At 43.3% G+C, this 23937-nt stretch overlaps 1 protein-coding gene and 1 pseudogene across 1 annotated transcript in view; one reads left to right on the top strand and one right to left on the bottom strand.

Moving 5' to 3' along the window:
* Window positions 1-23937, top strand: part of Ccbe1 (collagen and calcium binding EGF domains 1) — a 246241-nt gene that overhangs the window by 138180 nt on the left and 84124 nt on the right. The window lies entirely within an intron of this gene.
* LOC127204727 (alpha-actinin-4-like) lies at window positions 16267-18955 on the bottom strand (annotated as a pseudogene).

Genomic DNA, 23937 nt, shown 5'->3' with positions numbered 1-23937 from the left:
GCGCGGGGGTGGGTAGGATTCTTCTGAATTATTAAGTGAAGCAAGTGGATGCTTGGGATAGCTGAATTCTAAGGAGATGTTGGACTGGCTCCAGTGGGGTACAAATCAGGATGAACATTAGCAGGAGGAATGTTTGTAAGACACATAATTTTGACAAAAACTGGATGAAGCATAGAGACGTTCCTGCCCCAGGAAGTTCATGAACTGACCTCAGATGAAGCAGTCAGCATGTGTTGTTTCATTCCATAATCACAGCAAGCACAAAGGCATGGACGTCCTGGAGGAGGCGAGGAGGCCACAGCCTTCTGCAGCCTTTCATCAAGTCATGGAATCTGTTTCCCAACCCCTTGAGGTTTTCCTAGCAAATAGGATATGGCAGAAGGGATTCTGTGCAAGCTCCAGGGCCTGAGTTATTAGAGGGCAGCCCTTCCCCCCTTCTTGGAATGTTGCAGATGGAAACCAGGCTAGACTTCTGAACGATTGAGAGAGGCCCAGGGAGAGGAAGGTCCATTTGCTTGTTGGCCAGATCTCTTGCACCGGCCACCTGCACGAAGCCGTCTTAACACCTGCCAGCCTGAGACCAGGCAGCGAATGCCTAAAGTCATAAACTAGAGCAAGAATCGGGGAGTTGAGTCTGCTAGGAGGGGTGATGAACAATGAAGCCGTGGCTGTTTTAAGCTCCTAAGGTCTGGGATGACATGTTACACAACTACAGGTTCTTACTATATGTCCGTACAGCAAGGATAGAAAAACAAACGCAGTCAACTTGTCCAAGGTTTGGAGAAGCAGTAGGCAACCAACATGTTTGAAGTGAATCTCTCTGCCTCTCATTTCTTCTCTGCTTAACGTTAATCAAAACTGCTCCATTTCAGCATAAAACTCCCAAGATGCTGAGAATGTTCAGATTTTGTTTGAAGGCCCAATCTCTCATAAACGGATGAAGGCAAAGAGGTAAAAATATAATATTGCCCAGGATTTACCTTTCTGTATTTACTCTCTAAGACACGTTTCCCGAAGCACTTTGGAGAACGTACCAAGTGCCTTTCATGGCTTGTGTTTACTGAACTCCTCAGACGTAAATGTTCTCACATCTCCGTGCTCACCACAGATACAGACAGACTTTGCCTTTCTTGGGGGGGAAAAAAAAAGTATCTGCTTGAGAAAGGAGAGCCATTTCCCAGGGAACCAGTTCCCTGTAAAGGTGGCATTCTGAAGCGCGCGCATGCGCGGATGTGTACGTGCCGAGGAAGCCCTTTCTGAAGAGCTGTGCTGACAGCTAGACGGGCACCTAGACTGCGAAAGGCCAGTATATCTCCTAAACTCTGAAGGCTTTATGGTGTGTCGTGGTTAATGAGCTCTGAATTGTAGCTCCGTGGACACAGTAAACAAATAAGCGTGGCTATGTCCGAGAAGATCTTATTTGGGACTATCAACAGCGGAGCCAATTTGGTTTGACCAACTCCTGCTTTAAAAGAAGAGGCCGTGCGCTCCAGAGTCTGTGGCTGGAGGAGTGAACTAGTCACACAGTTTGTAGCTTCTGTTGTGTACTCAAGCTAATATATCATGCATCATAAAATGGCTTAAAACAACCACCGCGTAGTCATCTGCTTATTGTTCTCCATTGGAGCTAGGCTTAGGTAGCAGAGTTTCACTCCGGCTTCCCGATGTGGGTAATTACAGCCAGCATTTACAGAAGCACCCCCTTCCAGTACTGCCATCAATTGTTGGACTGCAAGCAAAGCAAGTCAGAGGGCAGGGGCATGGCAGATGGCATTCTGGCAAAGGCAAGCATCCAAGGTTGTCCTGTACAGATTGCTGAACCTCAGCTGGCTTTTCAGGGAAGTAAGGGGGGTAACAAGCAGCAGACTCAACAACATGGGTGGGCCGCTCGTGCCAACCTCATGTCCTCTTTCTACCTTGTCAAGTCCAGGACTATTTATCACCCATTTGGGAACAAGCTGATTGCCTGGCTGGCCACTGGCTCTCCGACACCATCGCTGGCAGGACCGCCTTAAGTGTTGTCCTATAGTCTGTCTTAGAATCTCCCTTGTGATAAGCACTCAGATGGGCTCCTTGGGATGTGGTGCCTGCCATTCCCTTAGGGGTTATTGCCTGATCAATAGAGGTTCCGTCTTCAGCCCAGGCTCACCAGATGGAGTTTGTTTGTTAAAAAAAAAAAAAAAAAAAAAAAAAAAAAAACAGTCTCAGTCACTGAGATCAGATATTACATGCTTGTAATTCAGTTTGCTGTTTGGAACTGTTTTGCATCCTTCGGTGGGGAGGCCATTAGCATTCGCTCCTTCAAGTTGGAGCTTGATTTATTTTGCTGGAACACTTTTCGGAGATGGCAGAGTAACAAAAAAGAAATGGGAACGGTCTCACTAAAATCAGCGTCCAGCATGACGGATCACTTTCTCCAGTGCTCACTCGTAGGATGCTGCCATGTTTGAATAGCGTGCTGCTATTTGTGAGTGTGGATTAATTCTAAGCATCGCATGTAAAGCACGGGGTGGTCTGTGTTCCCATGTGAAGCGAAGAGCCTCACGGTTTGAAATGTGTTTCTTTGGAAACGTATTTGGCTTTAAGGACCTTCTGCAAATGACTAGTTTCATTTACCATTGTGGTAATTGAGTGGCTCTGTGTGGGGTTCATTATATGGCTTTCTGAGCTTTTCTGCCATGTATAATCATTCTGTGTCAATCAGGAAGAGGCTAGGAACTTAAGTAAGTCCTGCAATCTCCAGCCATCCTCTTCTCTATGTCTTTCTCCTCTTCCTTTTCTTCCTATTCATTCCCCTCTTCCTCCTCCTCCTCACATGCTCCTCTCCCTCCTCCTCCTCCTCCTCAGATGTATGACCTGTGAACCATTGGTGTTTTTAATGAGCTATTTTTTCATCACACATCATCTTTTATTTTGGGTGCTAATTTAAGTTGCTCCCTTTATATAGTTGTTGATGCTGTAATCAGAGTCATTGCCCTCCCGTAGGGCCAGGCTTCTCACTGGTGCTGACATCTTGAAAACCAGTAGCCTCAATTCCCTAGATCATCTTACTTTCCTACTTTTAGAGTCTGCCATGAGCACTGCCCTTATGTTAAACCTTAACTTAAAATCTAGGACTTCTCTGTCCTACTTTTAAGTTAAACACACACACACACACACACACACACACACACACACACACACACACAGCCACCACTACAACCCTTTCCCATCCATTTCTCAGTTCTTACTCTCAGAACTTTGGCTCTCCTCTGGACCAAGCTATTTGCTGTGCTTAGTTTTCACCATGAACCTAAGCCAAACCATAGGAAACCATAGTGAGGCGCACTTCTTGCGTGCTCATCACAGTGTTTTCAGAGAGTATTAACTGAGGAGGAAGCCCACTCTAAACGTAGATTGTAGCTTCTCACAGACAGGAGCTCAGTGTGAATGAAATAGGAGGGGACAGCAGCAAGCACCACCACAGAAGTCTTTCCCTCTCTGCCATTGTCCCTGAGAGCCACAGGAGCTTGTTTTGTTTCTTCTGGCCATCACAGGACTTGTGGCCTATCTCTGCCTTCCCAGAATACCATTCCTCACTTGATTTTGGCCTGAGGGGCCTTTAAAGTTGGGCTAAGCTGATCGTAGATGCTAAAACAAAGGCACAGGTTTTTTTTTGTAGTCACAGGCCCCTCGAGTTGCTTCTGGTCATTGTGGTCCATGCTTGGATGGATACTGCCAGCCCCCTGCCTTGCCTTGGAGTACACCCTTCAAAGAGAATAGCCGCAGGGCTGGACATTGTGGATAATGTTTTAATAACCACATGTGTCCGTGTTGTGAATAAGCACAGAACTGAGGTCTCAACTCAACCATCCTGTCTCTCCCTAGGAAAAGTAGGATGGCAGAAAGAGGTGAAATCTGTAAGGAAAGGAAAAAACTCAACAGGAGTCTAAGCAGGGGACCCCAGATTCCCACTTGTGTCTTATTTGTCCTTCATGCGTCTCAGAGATGAGGTAGAGATGACTACTGCCGATCACTAGGACATTGTCACACCAACTAAATAGTCTGTTGGAGATTACAAAGGACTGACCAGTAAGTTAATTGGCCCTGTTCCTTCAAGACAAGGTGAGCTGATTTTCAATACTCACACACAGAGACACATCACAGACACAGATGCACACAGAGACACACAGACAGACACATACATAGATACACAGAGACACACAGACAGACACACACATACACAGGGAGACACAGCATATACACATCAGACACACACAGATACTCACACACACATATTCACACACAGAGACACATCACAGACACAGATGCACTCAGAGACACACAGACAGACACATACACAGATAACACAGAGACACACAGACAGACACACACACATACACAGGGAGACACATCATATACACATCAGACACATACTGCTGCCCCAGGTTGGCTTCTCTCCTCAGAGTATCCGAGCACCTTGCACACTAGGCTGGCTGGAGGAGAGCTGGGGGAAGATGAGCGGTGGAGTGGGGGGTTAGGGAGGGGGGATACGGGGTGGGGGAGGTGCAAGCAGGATCTCAGTCGGCATGAGCACAGGAGAAACAGCCATCCTTGGAGACAGTTTTCAGCGAAACAGCTCTCTTTATTGAGGAAACAAGGGTTATATGAACCTTGGGGAGTGGGAAGAGGTTTTTGGGGTGAGTGAACATCATTGCCTGGGGCTGGGGTGCCGGGAGTGCTTCATTTGCATGAAGAGGAATTCCAGAAGCTAGCTGGACATTTCATTATAATGAAATAGGAAGTTTAATCTGAACCCTGGCCACCAGGCTACATGACCACCTCAAAGGTGGCAGAAGTGGGAGTCACAAGTGCACTGGGAATGCAGGCCCAGAACAGGGAGGGAACAGTTCTACTCCTGCCAGTCTTAGGAACAGATTTTCAGGGTTTGGGCATGTCTTGACCTTACTCTTCCTCTGGGATGGCTCCCCGGTGGCACAGCTCACCTGTTCCACAACACACAGAGACACATCACACAAATAGACACACACATAGGCACAGGCACACACACACACGCCATATAACCTCAGCAAAATGCTCAGCCATTCTTTGGCTTTAACCAAGTTTTGGCCAGCAGCATCTCAAAGCATTGTCAAGTGTCCCTGCCTGGGAAAAATCTCAAATCTACATATGTCCCCACCTCCCCCCACATCCCCCCCCCCAGCCACTTACACTCTCTTGTGGACTTGGCTAGCCTTTTTGGCCTCAGCATTTCACCTGGAACTGGCTAGTACCATGACAGGTCTCCAAGAGGAAAAAAAAAAAAAGTATGTGTGTAGCACCAGGAATCATCTCAGACTGTTGGAGGGATAAGCTTCCCAAAGTTACGCACTCTAAGACATGGGAATGAATAACCACCTCCCTGATTCTGAGATCCTTCTCTGGACAAGGATGTGTGTTGCAGAGCGGGGCTTCTGAGGATGACACATGACGAGTCTCCTAAAGGTGTGATTGAGTTTTGAATCTGCCATTCATTTCAGAGTGTCATTTTTGCATGGGTGTTGCTTCCCAGAGTTCTCTCTGGTAGGCGTAGCTCACCCGGCTTCTTCTCCTCAGGAGACTGGAGGCAAAGAAGGTCAGAGGCAGAATGGTGAAAGTAGGCAGATACCCACCCAAACTAGGACTTTTATTGCTATGACTTTCAAAACTGTACAAAGTGACCTCTATGGCCAGTTTCAGGAATCAAAATGCTGTGGAAGCTACAGGCTGGCCCAGACGAGGTTCCTTATCACAGATGGAGATTCCTGAGATGATTGCTGTTGCTTTCAGATAGCACAAGCCTCTTTACCAAGCCCTTTTGATTCTCTGTGGAAACTTCACTCTCTCCCTTTCTGCGCCCACTTTCTTTTTCCCGCCCTTTTCTCCAGCATCAACCTCACTGGTCCCACATTGAATCCCCCATTCTTCTCATCTGGAACCTTCCAGTACTTGACTAATAGCCTTACTCTCTTCTCTTAATCAGTGTTACTCCCAGGTCTGTAACAGATCTCACAGACAGCTCCCAGCCAATGAAGGCCACACTCTTTAATCTGGTGTTAGATGCTTCTCTCAACCGGGCCCACAGTGCCCTTTATGATAGCTTGCTGTCAGGCATGCGCACACACTCACACACACCTTCCCTCTAGGACTCTGTGCCTAAAAGCTCTTTCTTCCTAATGGCTCACATGTGTGCCAGCTTTATGTTCTAATTCCACTATCTTGTGGGCTCAACCCGCAAGCCAACCCCTCCCACATTCCAACTTCCGTTTCCGACCTTGAGTTATGACTGTGATCACATCTTTGTTCATACGGAATGTCAACTATCCATGGCTAATGACTGTGTATTAATGCTTTGTGTAACTGACTTTCCCAGTATAAGCATTTTTGCTTAGGGTAGTGGTAGTGGTGGTTGGAAAGAGCGTCTTGTAGCCCAGACTTGTTCTCAAACTTGCTATGTATTGAGGATGGCCCTTAATTTCTCATCCTTACTCTTCAGCCTCCAAAAATGCTGCAATTACTATCACATGCCACCATGCCTGACTAGGAATTGATTTTGCTTGTATTTTAAGTCTATTAAATTGTTTTCAGCATACTTTAAAGAATCATTTATGCACGTTAAAGATATCCATATCTTAGTAATGTATTTAAACACATATTTTATTTCTAATTGTGTGCATATGTGTGTGGAAGAGGGCATAGGCACATGTGAGTTAAGATGCCAAAAGAGACCAGAAGGAGCTATCAGATTCGGTAGAGCTGGAGTTACAGGTGATTGTGAGTTGCCTTCCATTGGGTTGGGAACTGAACTTGGGTCCTCTGCAAGAGCAGTGTATGCTCCTCACTGCTGAGCTGTTGCTCCAGCCCCTTACATTTAGAGATGCCCAGAGATTATGAAGCATTGACTTAAAATGGACGAGGATGAAGTTCTTAAGTTAGAGGATCATGCAGGTTCCCCAGTAACTACGAATTGTAGTCTTCCAGGAAGCAGTCTTTCTTAGAACGGGAAGGGACCAAATTCCTGAGGCTGGGGAAAAAAAATAGGCAGCCTGTGGGAAACTCAAAGCTCCATTAATTTGAAAACATTTATTATATGCATAAAACCTGGAAAATTGACAGGTTTGACTTCTATACTTTTTTTTTCTTCAGAAGATTAATGTGTTTATATTCAAGTAACAGATTGGGGGAAATATTTAGAGAATGTATAATGGACAAAGGATTAATATTCCTCAAGTAAGAATTACAACAGGAATTGTAAGGATTAAAATTAACAAAAATAGATCAAAGCTTTTGTTTCAGGGTCAACTGCTTTCGAACGAACTGCCTCAAATGTAGCTCAGATAAATCCCATTAGGGTGTAATCTGGGGCACTAGGCTCAGTTGGGTGGTTTTCCTTTTTATTGTGTTCACAGGGCTCAGTGGTCAAGATTGCTTCTTCATTTACATATCTGGGGCTCAGCTATGGTAGTTGGAACAGTCAGACCTTTCTTTCTCTGTGGAGGTTTTCTGAGAAAAGGCTGAGCTTTGTATGGTAGCTTAGAATCCTAAGGGCCAAACTACTCAAGGAAATAACTCACTGTGACCGTACTTATCAAGCTTGTGAGAAACTCCTAATTTCCAACAGGCCAGAGCAAGCCATAAGACCAAGGCCGTTCCCAGAGCCCGGGTAGGATATGAGGACACAGGAACATGAACCTGAAACATGATTCAGTAGAAGCTGCAGCAGCTATAGCCCCAAAACACACACAGACAGACGATTTGCTGAATAAGTGGGAAGCAGTAATGAATGTGAAAGAATAAAAGCTTGTTAAAGAAACGCAGATAAAGCTGAGATACTATTTACATTAGGACAAGGGACCGACCACACACTTAATCCATACATTCTCAAGTGTGCAGGTAACATCTAGTGTTTACAACCTTATGGAGTGTGTAAACCAGCAAGAATTGAGAAAAGGATCACTTGACAGGGCATATCCAAATTAGAATGTGCACGAACTGAAATTCCATTTCCCCATATGAAAGCATTGCCACAGCTTTCTCAGAGTGCATTACGTATAGATTTATTTTTAACTTTTTGAGAGCTCCACACACTGATTCCAATGAATGATGTTTCTCTCTTTTATATCCTCTCCAATACTTGTTGGTTGTTTTCTTGATCTTTGCCCTTCTGACAGGCGTAAGATGATACCTCAGAGTTGTTTTGATTTGTGTTTCCCTGATTGCTAAGGATGTTAGACATGCTCTGTTTGTTTTTGTTTTTGCCATTTGTGTTTCTTTTTTTCCTCTTCTTCTTTACTATTTCTCTCTCTCTCTCTCTCTCTCTCTCTCTCTCTCTTTCTTTCTTTCTTTTTTATATATACATATATTTTTGGTTCTTAATTTGAAAACACATCCTTCAAATCTGTAGCCCATTTCTCTGTTGGTTTTGATTCTTTTTTGAGTTCCTTATGTGTTCTAGATATTAACCTCGGTCAGATGTCTAGCTGGCAAAGAGTCTCCCATTTTGTGGGCTACCTCTTGACCAGGTTGATTGTTTTTTTTTTAGCTGTGCAGAAGCATTTTAGTTTTACGAGGTCCTATTATTGTTGGCCTCAGTTCCCAGGCAAACGGGATCCCATTCAGAAAGCACCTTTCTACACTCACGTCATATAGGGAACCACCTGTATTTCCTTCTAGCAGTTTCAGTGTTCAAAGTTTCCCTTTGAGGCCTTTGATCCATTTGCAGTTAGTTTTTGTTCAGGGTGACAGATAACGGATCAGTTTTGCTCTTCTACATCCAGATCTCTCAGCACTGTTTGTTGAAGATGCGGTCTTTTCATTGTTGTTTGGTTGGGTTTTTGTTTGTTTGTTTGTTTTTGTTTTATCTTTGTCACGTGTTAGAGTTCTGTAGTTACATATACTCATATTTGGGTCTTCTGTTTTAATCTGTTGGTCTACGTGTCTGTTTCTGTGCCAGCAGTGTGCTGTTTTTATCGCTATAGCTCTGTAATACGCCGTGAGATCTGGAATGGAAACCCCTTCAGCATTAATGTTTGTGCTCAGAATTGCTTTAGCTATCCATGGTCTTTTGTGGTTCCATATGAATTTTGAGATTTTTTTTCTATGTCTGTGATCAGTGATACAGGGAATTATATTGGGATTGCATTGAATCCATAAATAGTTTTTGGGAAAATGGTCATTTTCAAAAATTACTACCAACCCATGAACACATGATGGCTTCCTTTTTTTTTTTTTTTTTTTTTTAGCATTTGAGGTTTCAAACTAAGTTTTAAACACTTTTCTGCTTTTAAAGTTGGTTCTGTATCCTCTCACTTTACTGAAATTGTTGCTCATTTCTGGAAGTTTCTAGTAGAATTTTTAGGATCTTTTATGTATAAAATCATATCATCAACAAGTGGGGATAATTTTCCTGCTTCTTTTCCTATTTGTACTCTTTTAATTTCTTTCTCTTGTGCTATTGCTTCATCTAGAGCTCTGAGTCCTGCTGTCAGTGGGACTACTTATAATAATGTTGGCCACAGGTTTTGCCTATGTCTTTATTATTTTGAGTTATATTCCCTCCAGTCCTATTCTTTCTAGGGCCTTTATCGTGAAGGCATGTTAGATTTTGTCAAAAGCTTTTTCAGCAGCTACTGAGCTGTTCATATGATTTTTGTCTTTATATTCTCTTGTGTGATTTTACTACATTTATTGACTTGTGTATGTTGAACCATCCCTTCATCTCTGGAGTACAGCCAACTTGGTCGTGGTGGATAATCATTTTGATTTGTGTCTGTATTGGTTTGTGAGTATGCTATTGAGGATTTTTGAATCTTATGTTCAACAGGAATATCAGATGGTAGTCTTGTTTTTGTTCGTGCATGTGTGTTTAGATGGTTTGGGTGTTGGAGTGGTACTAATTCATAGAAGAGGTTTGGGAGTATTCTTTTTCTGTTTTTCTGGAAAAGGAAAGAAGGGTTGGCTGTAGATCTTTTTTTTTTTTTTTTTGTATTTTTAAAAAAAATTTATTAATTTATTTATATTACATCTCAATGATTATCCCCTCCCTTGCATCCTCCCATTCTTCTCTCCCTCCCATTTTGCCCTTACTCCCCTCCCCTCTGACTGTGCCTGATAGCGTTCTGCTATGAACCCATCTGGGCCTGGATCCTTTTCAGTCAGAAGGCTTTCTACTACTGTGTCAATCTCCTCTTTTTCTCTGTTCGGTTATTGGTCTCGTCTTGATTTAATGTTGATTGTTTGGATGAGTCTGGAAAGTCATTCATTTCTTTCAGATTTTCCAATTAACTGGAGTATAGGTTTTTAAATCTATAATTTCCTCTTTAATAGTCAGCACTTCTTCGGTGTATGTCTGAGGAGTGTTTCCCTGTTTATTTCTGATTCTGATAATTTGTTTGGTTCCTCTACTTCTTTCATTCTGTTAGTTGGTCTGTTGACCTGAACTTTCCACAGAACCAGCTCTGAGCTTCATTAACTCTTTGTACATATTATTTGTCTCTATTTCACTCATTTTGTTCAGACTTTTATTATTTCTTATCATCTTCTGGACTCGGGTTTGGTTGTTCTCCTTTTTCCAAATTCTTAAATTGCATCATTCAGTCATTTATGTTTGTATTTTCTGATATTTTTGATGGAGGCACATTGAATTAAATTTTTCTCTCATGATACTGCTTTTTAATGTGTCCCAGAGGTCTCGGTGCCTTTTCAATTTTCATTTAGTTTTAGGAATTTTTAAAAACTTCTTTCTTGATTTCTTCTTTGACACAATTCATTCAGTAGTGAGTTGTTTACTCTCCATGAGTTTATGTGTTTACTGGGTATTTGTGCACTGCACATTTTAAGTTTTATTGTATGGTGATCAAATAGAACACATAGAGATATTTGAATTTCCTGAATTTGAAAAGATTTGTTTTATGTTCCATGACATGGTCTTACTTTAGAGAAGCTTCCACGGGCTGCTATGTGGAATGTATGTTCTTTGATGTTTAGATGGAATATTCTGTAGATATCTGTAGGTGATGTATGGAGATCATTTAATTTAATTTGATTGTTTTTCTGCTTACTTTTTGTCCAGATGAATTGGCCACTGGAGAAGTCTGTATGCTGAAATCACCGGCTGTTAGTGGGTTGATGTTAATCTGTGTCTCTAATTTTAGTAATATGTCTTTTATAATATTGGTTGTGCTAGAGTTTGATAAATAAATGCTTAGCATACTAATTCTTTTTTCCGAAGCATTCTCTTAGTTAAAATGAAGCTAGAATGAAGTGTTCTTTTTTATCTCTATTGTTTTGGTCTGAAGGCTGTTTTGTCAGATATTAGGATGGTAATAACTGCCTGCCTCCTGGTCCCCATTTGCTTAGAATTATTTTTTTCCCCATTCTTTCACATTAATCTGGTGCATATCTTTAAAACTAAGGTGAGTTTCTTGTAGACAATGGATAGATTGATTTTGTTTCTTAGTCACTTAGCTAACTCCTGTCATTTGATTGGACAACTGAGAACATTAAATGTTCATCATTTTTGAAAGATGTATTGCGTTGACTGCAGTCATTTCCTTTCCCCTGTGTTCTTAATTGTACTTTGTTTTCAGTAATATAACTTCATTTGTTTTCTCTTAGTATTCTTATTTCTCTCATTAGTCCAAAGTATTGCTTTCTATAGTCAGTTTAATATTGACTTGCTTGGCATGAATTCTTTTTTAGGTTGTTTGTGTCATGGAAAGTTGTTTCCCCTTCATCCTTCAACTATGGCAGATGATTTTGTAGGTACAGTGGTGTAGGCTGGTTGTTGTGGACTTTCATAACTTGAAGTGCATTGGCTGCAGGCATTTCTGACTTTGAAAATTTCCTTTGGAAAATCAGCTATGAATTGTGTTTTTTTCTCTTAAAGCTTTCAATGATCTTTATTTCTTCGGTGTATAATTTAGTGTGTTAGCTACGGCATATTGTGAGGAGTTTCTTTTCTGGTCTTATCTGATGCTCTGCAAGCTTCTTATATGTGTGGATGTGTCTTTCCTTAGTTTGTGGAAGTTTTCCTTTATCATTTTGCTGATGAACTCATCTATACCATTGACCTTGGATTCTCCTTCCTCATCTATGCACATGATTCAAATGTTTAGTGTTTTTATGGTGACTCATATCTTACATGTCCCCTTCCTGTATGTGTATGTGATTTGTTAAAAAAAAAAGTTTTTTAAATTATTCTTTGCTTGTTTGGTCTACCTATTCATGATCCATTCTACTCGTAGAATTTTCCCTTGAGTTTTTGAATTGGATTTTCAGTTTCATTTGAAAATTCCATTTTTGGTTCCATCTTCATTTCTTCTTGCATTCTCTTCAACACCTCTATCTTCTGATCTAAGTGAGTTTTAAATCCTGGGTCATCATCTTCCTCGTTTTATTTACTCTTATATGTCTGCTTTTCCTGAGCTGATTCTTTGCATCTTCTTTTAACTCCTTGGATCCTTTGAGTTTATGATTCTGTTAACCTCTATGTCCTGGTTCACCAAAGTAATTCTCCTAGGAGAACATTTTTTTTATAGGACTGGTTGATCTTGGGCTTGGAGTGAAGGCAGGGGTGGATATTGTCTTGATCTTTCATGTTATTTTTGTTTCTTGCCAAAAGACCTGGGCCTGTTGATTCCTTTTGTAGATACAGTTGGCTGGGACAGAGCACAGCAGACACAGGAAGTGGATGTAGAGTAGGAGGAATGAAGGATGTAACAGGGACACAGTAGTCTGAGCTGGTACACAGGATGTATATCCTGATCAAAGCCTGAAGGTTGGGGGGTAGCACGGGTGGGACTGACCAGACTAGCCCAGGGCCCTGCATGTGGATATAACTAGGAGAGGGTACTTGGAGTAGAAGCTCTGGTGCAAGATAGGAGGGCCTGGCTGCTGAGAGGTTGGATATGACACTGTTTGGGTTTTTTTGTTGTTTTTTTTTTGTTTTTTGTTTTTTTAATCAAGGTCTGGATAGCTGCCCTCGTTGTCTTGGAACTCACTATGTAGACCAGGCTGGCCTCAAACTCACAGAGATGTGCTTAACTCTGCCTCCCAAGTGGTGGAATTAAAGGCATGTGATGCCACACCCAGGGATGCCCAGTTTCTTACAACCTACTCACCGAGTTATTTAATGCAGATATGGAAACGAGCTCATATCACACCCAAAGCTCCTGTCTGGGAGGTGTAATGTAAAAAGCAGAGCGTTTAAGACTAAGACTACATCTGTGGTGGGAAGCCAGATCTGTGGTTTTTTTTTTTTTTTTTTTTTTTTTTCAAAGATTTCCTTCTGCTACGTGAACACATCACTGTCATCCAGTTTCCTCCTCCTTCCCACATCTTCTTAATAAAGGGACAATGATATTTTTACTTTTAGGGCTGGAGAGATGGATTAGTGGTTAAGAACGCATACTGTTCCTGCAGAGGACCAGCGTTCGGTTTCTAGCCCTATGTCAGGGGGCTCACAACCACCGGTAACTGCAGCTCCATGGAGAGTTGATACCTCTAGCCTCTGCCGGCACACCCCCTAACACACATATACATAACTAAAAAACAATTTTTAAAAATTTTCACTTTGTGCTATGAAGCTCTTTGTGTGACATCAGCAACAAGAGCAGTAGGGGGTGCTAAAGATGGGGGAAGAAAAAAGCAACGAAAAGGGGGAGAATCTATCTCACACACACTCTCCAAGATATAGATATAGACACAGATATAGAATCTGAAAAAGTTATTCCCCCTAGAAGCAGAGAAGGAGAGTGGGGGGGAGGGTGCCAGAAGCCGTGGGTGGAGATGGGTTAACTAGTACAAGGTTAGACTTCCGTAAGTTCTGGTGTTCTGTTACACGGGAGGTGATTACGGTGAACAGGATCTTGTGGTATAAATCAAAATAGCCAGAGTAGAGCAGCCTGATGCTCTCATCACAAAGACATGAGAGCGCCGGAGATGACAGATGCCTTACCCATGCTGAGTCAGCCCATGCTCAGCCTATGATGCACCCTGCAGAGCTGAAATACAAGGCCATGTGTAGAAACCTAAAACAACAGACTTGGAAGAAAAACAGAAACGCAAACCGCCCCCTCCCCATCCCTGAAACCTCCTGCCTGAAGCAGAGGGATGAAGGGTTGTTGGTATGCACAACTCCTACTTTCCACATGTGTTGTGAAACCCCGTTTTCCTTTGTCTCCAAAAAGAGTGCATTCCAACAAGGCACTCCTGTGTCTGCCTCGTGTCCATCATGATGGAGGTTGCTGAATAAGCTGTGTGGGCTGCTTAAAAACAAACAACAAAAATCAAAAGAAAACAAGAAGTACTTTCTGTCCGAAGGTCAGAGCCAGATGTGTGTGGGGTGCAAGGGTGGGCCTCAGTCAGTGAATCTCACCATTTTTGTAAGGAAAGCGGAGTGTAGCAGTGCATGCGCATTTCATAGTGGAGAGTTGATTTCTTTAAATCTCTTAGTAATAGGAGGGGAGGTGGGTAGATGCTCAGTAGTTAAGAGCATCTACTTATTGCCCTTGCAGAGGACCAGAATTTGGTCCACAGCATCTGAGTTGTGTGGCTCACAATCATTTGTATAGCACATCTGACACATATACTCCAACACACACATACACACTAAAAATAATAAAAACAAATCTTTATAATATTTTAAAAGATGGACTCAACGCAACATATTTGTAGCTGATAAGGGCATTAGAGTTATTGTTAATATTACTATGGCGAGGATCAGTGACATCTTGTGACAGATCAAAGGTAGCATAAAGTCAGTTTGACCCCAACCATCCCCATTTAGGGAGCCACCCACTAAAGAACTAATGCCATTTATTAAAGTGACAGAGTTCTTGCGAGGCATGGCATTCAGCTGCCTGATACAGTCTTTGTATTGTATATATTTTATGAATTTAAAATCACGTGCAATATTTTATTTCCTAGCAAGTTATTTTTTTCTATTCAAATCTTTTTATTTTATTTTATTTTATTAAATTTGTTGTCTTATAAATTACATCTCAACTGCAGCTTCCCTTCTTCTTCTTCTTCTTCTTCTTCTTCTGGTCGTGCCCCCATACCAAACCATCCACTCCTCCAATTTCATTCAGAAAATGGCCGCCCCCCCACCCCCGCAAGGCATATCAACCAAACACGGCATGTCAAGTTGCAGTAAGACTAGGGACCTCCCTCATATTAAGACTGGATGAGGCACCACAGTAAGAGGAAAAGGGTTAAGTTATTTTTATAAACTGAAAAAGAAAACCATAACATCTACTTTCTATGATTTTGTATTTTTATAAAAGATGGATCTATTTATGGACACACATTGAGATACCTATCACAGTCTGATCCTGTGTTCTTGATGTCAGATAATTACATGCTATTTTCAGATCTATAAATTTTGTCCTTAGTGTTGGTCTTAACTATTTTCACATTTTCCCAAGAAGATTCACCTAGTTTAAATACACAGCCAACGGTTTCCTCATTACACCCCTTCTTAGATTTTCTTTTTTCTTTAAATTAGGTGTCTATGTGTGAATGGCATGAGTGCAGTTACCTGTGGAGGCCAGAAGAAGGTGTCAGAGGGCGAAGTTACTGTTGGTTGTAGGTGCTAGGAAATGGATGCAGTGCATGCTCTTTTAACTGCTCAGCCATCTTTCCAGTCTCTCCTTTTCACATCTTAAAGTATTAGCCATAGTGAAAATTACTTTAAGTCCTTTCAGGGTAGGAAAGAGAAACCTACTTTAATATTTCATTTTTACTTAAAGCTCTTCCCCTAAACACTGTTAATGTGAACCTGGCAGAGCTTTAGATTCTTTAGCTTGGTTGTTCATGCTGCCCTCACAGATCATCCATGTCAAATTCTGCAGGAAGCAATTTGTGTGGAATTCTATGCTCCTGCCAATCAAAAGCATAGGTCCAGTTTTCATGTTTTAATCGGCTTTTGGGTGACTTTAGAGCCCAATGGACTATGAAGTCATGGGAGTCTTTCTATGACGGAATCAAAAATGAATCCCAGATATGTTTGCTGGTTTGTTCCTTTAAAAAATTAAAATAATGTTTAAAGGCATTTAAAACCACTGGGTGGCCTGAGTTTTGGGGGAATCTTGGAACAATCAGTCTTTCCTTAGTGGGGTTTGAAAGTCCACTAGTAACTAGCACAAGAAGAGGGATGTGGCCGAGGAGAGCACTGGAAGGCTGAGTTCCATGGGGCTCTTCTGTGGGGGCACTTGGACAAGGATGACTATTCAAGGGATGAGAGTGTTACCTGAAAAGCAAGTGTTTGCCATTGCAGAGCACCCAATGCTGGCCTCTGGTGCTTTCTTGTATTTTCCAGGCCTGACTTTGTTTCACAGCTCTGTTACACAAATTCTTTCCGGTGAGGATCTGGTTCTCCACCTCGTTGATGGTGTGGCCAATGGTGGTGAGCAGCTGCCCCCAGCCCACACGCATATGCTCCATAGTGTAGTTGGTATGCTTATTGTTGAAGATGAGGGCTTTCTGTATGAGCGGCTGCTGCTGCTGCTACTCTAGCAGGTCCAGGTTGGGCTTGTAGTCCACAATGCTGTGTCCATACTCCTTCAGGTGGCTCTGCAGGCCTTCCAGAGTCCCCTTCATCTCGATGGAGATGCACCTGACCTCCTCCATCTTGGTCTGGATCCAGGGCCCCACCACATTGGCCTGGCTGGCAAACTGCCAGCGGAGGTGCTCATGGGATTGCGGTTTGCTCTGCTCCTCCAGGAGGGTGCGGTCCCATTTTGGCACCTGCTGCCACACTTTCTCGCATTTGGAGTCGATGATGGGGGGGGGGGTGATGGTGGTGTAGGGGTTGCGGATGACAGCTTGATATGATTGCCCTAGGCGATCCTGTGGGCCTCCTTGTGGATGGCTAGAATGGCATCATGCTCCCTGTGAGCATCGGACAGGATAGACTTGAACTGGTCATAGGCTAAGACCAGGCCCTCGATCTACTCGATGGTATGGACTATGAACATGTCCTGCAGGTCCTCCTCCATGGCACGCTCCATCAAACCGGTAAAGGGTGCGACCCATTTGGTGTACCCCAAGTGCAGGTGGTTGATGGTCTCTAGCTGTTTCTCTGCTTTCTCCAAGGCTTCGCAGTGACTGTGGGTCAGAGAGCCCAGGGCATCCCACTGGTCGCAGTTCTCCTGGCACTGAGTGTTGACGTTGTGGGAGTCATAGCAGTGCAACTCATTGGGCTCCTGGTCAATTGCAGCAATCCGTTCCTCTCGGTCCTTGTGTGCGGCCAGGTCACTTTCAAAGGCCCTCGTGCTTGTGCATCAGAACTTTGATGTCCGACAGGGTGGCTGCCTCATAGTCCCGGTGCTTCCACATGGCCTCCTTCCCGTCCGTCCAGGCCTGTGGATGGGGTCCTTCCGCAGGAACCTCTCGGCCAGGTGGTCAAGTCGCTCCAGCCTACAGATTTCATTCAACAGCCATTCTTCATAGCCCTTCTCGGCCTGCTCCAGGTGTTGCCAGACATTGTTGATGTCCAAGACCATGCTGCCCTCTGAGCGTCGCCCGGGTGCTGAGCCGCAGCCTGTTTTGTAGTATGTTGAAGTTGGTCTCCAGCTGGCACTCCTGCTCCTTGGGAGGCTTGTGCACACACCGATAGTCTTGGAGGTCCTCCGGCTTCTGTTGTATCTCCTGGGATCGCCTTCTGAGGCACACGGTCCTCCGGCCAAGGGATGGTGCGTTGGATCCACTCCAGGAGATCACTCACTGGCTAGATGCCCATAGTCTTCCATCAGGCGCTCATTTTCCTGATTCACAGCCAGCACCTTGCAGATCCAGTTGGCGGCAGTCTCAGCCTTCTGTGCTCCTGAAAGGGCAGGGTAGAAGGTGGGCACATATGCCATTATGGCCTTCTTGTCCTGCTGGTCTGTGTTCACGATGTCCTCAGCATCCAACATCTTGGGGAAATCAAGGTTATTTTTCAGCCGCTTCAAAAGCATAGTTTAGGTTGGTGACTAGATCATTCTTCCTCAGTTTGTCACAGTCAGCTTGGGTCTGTGAGGGTGGATGAGGGTATTGAAAGTGAGACCATCCTTCCAGCTGATGTGGAGTTCTGGACATTGACATTTTTTTATATGGGGCCATCTTTCTCAGGCACCAGAGGAGGGGTCCTTCCTTGGCAGAGGTCTCTTCCACAGAGATGTCCTGGATGGCGAGCCTAAGGATGATGGGCGAGATCATTCCCAAAGTCATCTTTGCATTGCCATCCACAATCTCTTCTGCCCCAATGAACTTGACTCTCATATATATATATATATATATATATATTCGTATTATATCTCAATTGTTATCCCATCCCTTGTATCCTTCCATTCCTCCCACCCTCCCATTTTCCCCTTACTCCCCTCCCCTATGACTGTGACTGAGGGGGACTACCCTTTATATGCTCATAGGGTATCAAGTCTCTTCTTGGTAGCCTGTTATCCTTCCTTTGAGTGCCACCAGGCCTCCCCATCCAGGGGACATGGTCAAATATGGGACACCAGGGTTCGTGTGAAAGTCAGACCCCACTCTCCACTCAACTGTGAAGAATGTCTTGACCATTGGCTAGACCTGGGTAGGGGTTCGAAGTTCACTGCACATATTGTCCTTGGCTGGTGCCATCCAGACCAGTGAGGTGAGGACTTGACTCTCTTGCTGACGATGAAGTCTAGGGCTTTGTTCTCATTGTTGGTCTTGCGCACTTGCATCTTCCCGGCTGTGACCTTGGCAACCGCTCCCCTGAAATGACCTACAGCAGAAGCATGTGCTTGAGCCTATCCTGGAAGTCCTTGTCCATGTTCTAGATCTGAGTGCCAGCCTTCTGCAGGTGGGGGTTGCACCAGGCTGTGAAGGTCTTGCACTGCTGCTTCTCCCAGGCCAGGTCCAAGAGCAGGTCCCGATTCCAGTCATCCTCCTGAGCCATGTGGTCGCCCATGCTGAGGCTGCCGCCCGCACCATTGCTGCCACAACTCAGGCCTTGCGGGTATGCCTGGTTCACCACGTGTACCCCATCATACCTCTGCCTCTTGCTAGCCCCGCTGGTCCACTCCTCCTCAGCTCCCACGCCTCTGCCTGAGCCTCAGACTCTACAGGCTGCCACTTCAGCGGCTTTCAGCCCGCCTCTTTTTATTCATTTTAACATCCCATGTGTGGGCTCCTCCCTCTTCTCCTCCCAGTCCTCCCTTCCCCCCTCCCCCATTCCTCCTCCCATATTCAGATACTTAAAACTGCAGCAGTGTTGAGGTTGGAACAGAGTTGAACATAGAGGTTGGAGGCCACACAAAAGTGGAGCATGGCAGTGTCCTGGATGAAACAGGTGGAAGGATTCATGTTTTTATTTTTTGTCATAAATTAGAAAATAAGAAACTTCTGTGGTGTAGATAGATTGAGTTCATCTGTGGAAGTGCTGCTGTGGGGGACTTCATCGGGGAGAAGAGGCTATGTTGGCACTTTACCCTAAATCAGTTTAAACAACTGGAAAAAGACCTACCCCTTCCCTCAAAGGGAAACGGTGGCTCATGCCTTCCCCTTTCCCATGCCCACCCACAGCGCTGACCCAACCACAGTCCAGCTGGAAGAGGGACAGAACCAGTACATTCATTGGAACCTATCTGATCCTTTATTATCCCGAGTTATTTATGAGGCCTAAAATACACTGCCTTCTTGGTCCTGTTTATAATTTACTCAATTAATGATGTTGAGATTGAGGTGTTGGCTCCTTTGGGCTAGACCTAATAGAAGGAATAGAATAAACTCAAAACAACCTTAGATGGCCTGTAGCACTGGTTTGGTTTTTTTTTTCCTTGATGGAAGAAATATTAAGGACTGGTCATAAAGTCATCAGTTTCCTACAGATGATTAAATATAATACATTAGCATTGTATAAATATTTTCTTGTTCTCCTTGCCTCAGAACTCAGAACTGAGAACTGTATGGGTTCGAGGTTATGCACTAATCAAGTGCTTTGAGGAGAACTCTAAAAAGAAGACAGGGGAAACTACCACATGCCACCACCTTGGGTGGATCAAAGGCATGCAGAATTTGGGGAAAAAAAATCCAAACCCACTATTGCAAAACTTATTTTTAAAGCAAAGAGACTTGTACTGTGTTCAAATCATAACCTACAAAAAAAAAAAACCTTAGCAATCATAGTCCCTTAGACTATGATAACATATATAAGACATTATGGTTTTTAATGAGTATGCTTTGAAGGCTGTGTAGATAATACAATTTTGGGGAGAACAAGACTTTCCCTTTAGAGTTTCCAAAGGGAGAAGAAGAGGTGATGCATTCGGGGGAACTATGGGTGTAGTCAGATTTACCAGCCCTAGAGAATTGGGGTGATGTTTATTTGACTTTCTGCCTGATTTTTATCACTAGATGGTGAATGCTGTTTTTAATTATGCGCATATGTCTGTGTATGCATATGTGCACATGAGAACAGATGCCTGTGAGAGCTAGAAAGAGTGTCAGATTCCCTGGACCTGGAGTTACGGGCAATTGTAACTGGAGATGCGAACATGGGTGCTGGGAATTGAACTTGGGTCCTGTGCAAAAGCAGTGCCCACTCTTAACCACTGAGCCAACTCTCCACACCCAAAGGTTAAAGACTATGTTAGGTATCAGTTGCTGTGTAGCAAACTATCTCACACCCTGACAACTTAAAACAGTACATATTTTCCTATTTATTCTTTGTTGGTAAATAATTTGTGTACTGTCTTTGAGTCCCTCCTGGGTTATGGTATGTGTCATCTCAGTCATAAGGTTGAGGTTGCTTCATGGTTCACTCAGGGAAGAAAGAACTTTCAAGCTCCTGTGGTTATTGGCAAGGTTCAGTTTCTCATGAGATGCTGGACAAAGGGCCTCAGTTTTTCACTGGCTCCTGGCCATCACCAGTTGTTTGCCAAGCATGTTTCTACTGCATAGCAGCATGCTTCACCAAGGCATGGAAACCACAAGACATCAGCGACAGTTGGCCAGTGAGTGGAGACCTTGGGCTTTTGTAGCTGAAGGGCAGAAGTGGCATCTTGTCACCTTTTCCATATCTCACAGCCTTCAAGGGACGAGGGTTCCATGAGGCACATCGCTACGCACAAGGAAGGTGAACTCAAGTGGTCAGCATACATACCTGTCTTCCAAAGACCTCACAGGTCCTGCCAGGCCACGCCTATCCTAGTCACCTGTAAATGTCCCTAGTGCTTCCTGCATATACGGCATCCTTAGGGCTGCTCAGTTTTCACCCCTTTCACACAGGACGTTGATATGTAACGAGTCTTATGCAGTTCCCTTTAGCTAATATTCACCATAAGTAAACACATCTATTACAGTGTTGTTAAATTGTCCTTTGGGGGATTTGACATTTAGCATGACAGCCAGGCAACATGTATTTTGTGTGAAGAGAAGACAGGAGTAATGGGTGTGGAAGACACTGGCTTTAGCATTTGGTTTGTTGGCGCTCTTTCATTGTTCTTGGACATATCATGATAGTGCATAGAAACCTGTTTGTGATTATGCCTAAAAATGGGCTTCAGCTTTTCTGACAAATAAGAACTTTATCAGAGATGACTCAGGATGGAAATTAAGAGAAAACAAGGGTACGTGTGTATTTTGGCAACTGAAGATGAGTGTTCCCTTGAAGTTCTTTGAAGCTTGGGGTGCATCTGAAATTTACTACGGACTTTCTGAGAATTAACCCATCCATTTTATAGCTATTCTATATTAGATTTAAATGTGCTTATATTATTCTTGGCATCCTTATTTTATGAGACCATAAATCTTTAGGGATGTTATTGACTTGCCATATTTAATGAAAATCAAAATGCTTTGCTGAATAGTACCTTATTTTGGCAGTATTGCATATTTATAAGCATATCTATTTAAAATGTATTTTGTGGTCACTGTATTATAGGGATTCTTCATTTTTTAAGAAATAGTTCAGAGTCTATCACATGTCTAGAAGGAAGCTCTATCAATACTTCTATTTATAGATAAAGTAAGTAGCATCTAAGAGATTAAGTGACTTGCCCACCCAAGGGCACACCAGAAGAGTGTATTGTGAGTCATATTTTTATTAAGTTTATCGTGTTCAAGCTTAAAGGATGGAATAAGAAAATATATCAAAAGCAGAAAAACAAAAGATTAGCCATGTGCTTTTTGAGTGGACACATTGAACACTGAGTCCTTTATTTACGAGTAGAAGAGAAACACACTTGGACTGGCTGGCATTGTGTCACCAAAGACTGTGATATACACTAGCCCCAAAAGCTGAGTTTAAAACTTAAGAGACAACAAGTGGGCAATAGTGTTCTTGGAAATGGATCAGAACTAATGTGAAAAGGATGCACCACTCACTGTGGTGTTTTGAGTGTGAAGTCCTTTCACGGTCTTGGGCGTTTGTGTACTAGATCCTCAGTTGTTGGTGGTGTTTGGGTAGGCTTAGAGGGTGTGCCAAAGCAGCTTGGAGAGGAAAGGGCTTATGTATTCGTAGAGTTCCACAGCCTACTCAGTTACTGAGGGAAGTCAAGGGAGGAACTCAAACAGAGCAGGAACCTGGAGGCAGGAGTGGATGCAGAGGCCGTTGTGGAGTGCTGCTCACTGGCTTGCTTCTTATCTTGCTCAGCCTGCTTTCTTTCTGGCACTCGGAGGCACCTCTTCACAGTGATCTCGATCCTTCCACATCAAACATCAATCAAGAACATGTACCACGGGGTTGCCCACAGGCCAATCTCTGGGGACGTTTTCTCAATTGAACTTCCTGCTTCTAAAAGGACTAATGTGTCAAGTTGACACAAATCTAGCAGCCAGCACACGTGGGTTTTTACCCAACGGTTCAACCAAGCTTGGCTGGGAAATATTTGGGAAATTGCACCTATCCAAACTTGGACATTTTTCTTGACATTATTCCAACAATACAGTTTAGCAGCTACTCACAAAGCATTTGCATTGTGTTAGATATTATAAGCATTATAGAGAAAACTAGAATACAGGAGAGTGTGCATGGGTTTGATGTCAAAGAGTCAAGCATTTGTGACTCTTACTCTCCACAGGATGTCCTGGAACCAATGCCCCTTACTGTTCAAGAACAACTGAACACACTTTCCCAGATTTGAGTTGAATGTTTCCCATCATCTTATTAAGACTTGTATTCCTTGACGACAACTGCTATTCTCTTTGATATAAGTCGTATTCTGTCCTTGTGCAGCTCATTTTTTTATCTGGTGTTGCTTACTACAGCATGCTATTTTTCTGTACTTACATTTACATAAATGGTATCTTGATGGCATTTTGGGGTACTTTCAACATTTTCAGCTCTTAAATGTGCTACTGCAGTGCCTTGTGGGTAAAGTGCTCATGTTTGTCCTCAATACACTTCAGAGCAGAGCTGCTGGGACTAATTGAGCATGTTTAGCAAGGCCAGGCATTGCATGCTGTTCCTCATGGCTCTACTGTTTTCCCTGTAAGCAACATGGGAGTCCCAGCTCTCTGCATGTTTACTAGCACTTGCTAATTCTGGCCCTTCCGGTTTGTCACCCTTGTGGGTGTGGACTCTTTCTTGGAGCTTTTAATTTCTATTTTTGTAGTTATTACAAAAAAGAAAGAAAAATAAAAAGAAGCTATGAACAAGTACTCTAGACCAGGGAACGCTGTCCTGTTGTATCTCCAATATCTGCTGGGAGTGTAGGACAGTGGGCTTACCATGAGAGTGGCCTTGGGTTCAGTTCCTAACACACAGAGACACAGACAACACAGTCTGTGTCACCAACACTAACGGTCTCGCTTCTTTTCAGCATTAAGGTTTAATTATACTGCTGATCTCGTGTTTGAGAGTAGAACAGTAGCATGAAGAACTGTTTACCCTGAGGGTTAAGAATTCATGGTATAGTTTTCACAGCTCTCTGAACTATCGAGGCTTAGCTA

Source organism: Acomys russatus, chromosome 20 (assembly GCF_903995435.1).
Source record: "Acomys russatus chromosome 20, mAcoRus1.1, whole genome shotgun sequence".
NCBI classification, from domain to species: Eukaryota; Metazoa; Chordata; class Mammalia; order Rodentia; family Muridae; genus Acomys; species Acomys russatus.
This window is presented reverse-complemented; position numbering and strand designations above follow the sequence as displayed.